A 3,507-nucleotide genomic window follows, 5' to 3' on the forward strand; every position below is an offset into this window, starting at 1 on the left:
TGGTGCATTTAAGCTCTCCCATTCCCAACCTTTTACTCACCGAGTATGGCATGACACTCACACTAGCCCCTAGATCACATAAGGCTTTGTTGATCGTCGTGTCGCCAATGGTACACGGTATTGAGAAGCTTCCCGGATCCTTTAACTTTGGAGGTGAACTCCCTTGAAGTATTGCACTACTCACCTTAGTGAAGGCGATAGTCTCAAGTTTCCGGATCGACTTCTTCTTTGTGAGGATATCTTTCATGTACTTTGCATAGGCCGGTACGTGATTGATTAATTCCGTGAAAGGAATTGAGACTTCTAAATTCTTCACAATTTCCATGAACTTTCCAAGTTGATCATCAAATTTGGGCTTGGCTTGACGACTTGGAAAAGGAAGTCTAATCACAATGGGCTCCTTTTCTTTGGCCTTGTCTTCATTTTTCTTTGAACTTTCTTCTTTTGATGATTCCCTTTCTTTGGGACTTTGCACAATTTCTTCCTTTTCACTAGCTTTCACAACTTCATTCTCAACTTGCTCCTTCGGTGCCTCATATCTTGTACCACTTCTCAAGTGAATGGCACTAACCGTTTCATGTCTAGGGCGATTACTTTGAGGTGGTAATTGCCCCTTTTGTCTTTGTGAGCTTGAAGATGCTAGTTGAGTCAATTGTGTTTCCAACATCTTAGTGTGAGCTAGAATGTTGTTGATGGTGGTATCTTTTGCTTGGCTATCTTTTTGCATTTGGGTGAAAAATTCTTGTTGATTCTTTTGCATTTGGAGGACCGCTTTTTGGACATCAAAACCTTGGTCATTTTGGTGATTGTATGGATTTTGATTTTGGTAACCTTGGTTTTGATTGTAAAAGGGTCTTTGATTTTGATTTCTCATGGGTGGTGGAGTGTATGTTGTTTGAGGGTTTTGAACATTTTGGCTTTTGTATGAGAGATTTGGATGGAACTTGGTGTTTTCATTGTAAAAATTTGAATAAGGGGTACCACTTTTGTAAGCTTGGAAAGCATTAACTTGTTCGGTTGTTCCCCTACACTCACTTGAGTCATGACCCAAAGTTCCACAATTCTCACATATCCCGCTTGGGATCGATGAGGATGCCGTCATGGCATTGACATGATGCTTTGATGTTTTTGAGTTTTCCTCAAGTCTAGCCATAGCTTGTTCAAACTTCAAGTTGATTGTGTCAATGTGAGCACTAAGTTGAGCACCCAATTGAGTAACGGAGTCCACTTCGTACTTTCCTCCTCTAGTAGCCTTGCGAGGCCTACTATATTGTGAATTATGGACCGCCATTTCCTCAATCTTGTTCCATGTTTGATTGTCATCAACTTCGGTGAACATTCCATTTGATCCCATATTGAGAATGTTCCTTGAATCTTCATATAAACCATTCCAAAATTGTTGCACTAAAAACCATTCGCTAAGTCCATGGTGAGGACATGAGCGACAAATACCTTTGAACCGCTCCCAAGCTTCATACAAAGATTCTTCATCCCTTTGCTTAAAACCCGTAATTTGAGCTCTTAGCATGTTAGTCTTTTCCGGTGGGTAGAATTTTTGTAGAAAGCTAGAGCTAGCTTCTTCCAAGAATCTATTCCAAGGGTGGCCTTATCAAGGCCCTTCAACCATTGCTTTGCGGTGCCGATTAACGAAAAAGGAAATAAGACCCATCTTATTTGGTCTTGAGTCACGCCCGTTTGAGAGATAGCTTCACAATAATCGCAAAAGGTTTCCATATGAGAATGAGGGTCCTCACTAGGCATTCCCCCGAATTGGCTCCTCTCAACTAGTTGGATGAAGGCGGACTTGGCAATAAAATTACCGGTGAGATGTTGCGGTGTAGGAGTACCATTTGGTAGATCCTCCTCGGTGGGTATAGAGTGTGACGAGAATTTAGGCATTGTAGGTGGATTTTGTGGGATATTGTGTAATGGGTTTTCTTCTCCTTCTATTGCGAAAGGATTGACAAACTCACTAGTGGGTTGAACAACTTCACCAACACCTCCCAAATTCCTCCTAACAAGTCTCCTATTATTCGTCAAGGTTCTTTCGATTTCACGGTCAAAAGGTAACAAATCTCTTTGTAACCTTCTAGACATGCAAAATATCAAACAACTCGAAAACAATTAGAACAAACCTTGAGGAGTTTTACTTCCCCAAGGTGAAAAAGACACAACTAATAACAATAAAACAAATCTTAAATCAATTAAACACCGTCCCCGGCAACGGCGCCATTTTTGATCGAGGCCATTTCGTGTTCACAATTAAGCATATGTGGTCGTTGGTCAATGGTCGATACAAAACACAATTTATACTCCACAAACAACTCTACAATTAGTAAAGAGGCAAGTAAAGGTCGGATCCCAAGGGACGGGTATTGAAATGAGAATTCTATTGTAACTAGTAGTGTCTAAGGGTAGTCACAAATTGGGTTGATGTAGAAGGTTACTAAACTAAAATAGCAATGAAAATAAACTAGCAAAATGAATAAAATAAGGGGTGTAAACAATTGATTAAAAGCACTAGGGTGTCATGGGTTCATAGGGGAATCATGGGATATGATCATACAAACATGTTCTCAAATTATAAGCAAGCAATTATTGTTGTGATGGATTGAGTTGGGTTATATCTTACAATCCTAGGAAAGTTTGGGTCCCGGAGCCGAATCGATTAGATTGTACAACACCTACAAGTCGACTTAATCTTTCCTACTCAACACATGCATGGTCTAACAAGACTCGAGTTGGGTTATGTCTTACAAGTCAAGTTGAAAGGATAGAAGATGATAGTAAATGCAAGGATTCATAGGCTTAGCATTTCATCAAATATAATATGTGCATGTATTAAGATCAAAACAAGCAAGCAAATAAGATATGAAAGCATATTGATTTAAGCATGAATCATTCCCCATGTTGGTTTCCCCTAATCACCCATTAAACCCTAGCTAAGAGACTACTCACTCATTATCATATTGATCATGCTATAAAGGTTGTCAATCATACTAACATAATGAAACATGATGAATAAATGAAAGTAATTAACAATAATTAAAAAGGGATTAAGAGATTATACCTACTAATGATTCCAATAATAAAGCAAGAATAATAGAAGTACTTGAATCCTAGATTGAGAGGTTGTCAATCTCCCAATAATAACCCAAATAATCTTCAATTACCCAAAATAAAGGAAGAACAAGAGAGAGATTAAAGAACTAAAACTTGGATTAAAACTTGATTAATACTTGATTACAATATTAAAGAGAGATTTGATTGATATTAACTACACTAATTATTGATAAGAAGAACATGCTCCTCTAATTAGCCTAATGGGGTATTTATAGTGAAAATTAGGGAGGATGCATTAGGGTTAACTAAGGGCTAAACTAGTAATTACACTTTTTAAGTTGAGCAAGGAGAATCCGGTATTTTCTGAGAGAAGGGCTTCTCTATTCGTAGCTTGAAGAACGAAAAACATGTCAGATCGAAATCCGTGCGGATTGGAGTCGGGAC

The 3,507-nt window shown here is 38.5% G+C and overlaps 1 non-coding gene across 1 annotated transcript; it reads left to right on the forward strand.

Moving 5' to 3' along the window:
* Positions 1 to 1,421: 1,421 nt before the first annotated feature.
* On the forward strand, positions 1,422 to 1,528 carry LOC141625945 (small nucleolar RNA R71). The gene has a single exon (XR_012535685.1). It is a non-coding gene; the product is annotated as a small nucleolar RNA R71 (small nucleolar RNA).
* Positions 1,529 to 3,507: the final 1,979 nt, after the last annotated feature.

This window comes from Silene latifolia, chromosome X (assembly GCF_048544455.1).
Source record: "Silene latifolia isolate original U9 population chromosome X, ASM4854445v1, whole genome shotgun sequence".
Taxonomy (NCBI): domain Eukaryota; kingdom Viridiplantae; phylum Streptophyta; class Magnoliopsida; order Caryophyllales; family Caryophyllaceae; genus Silene; species Silene latifolia.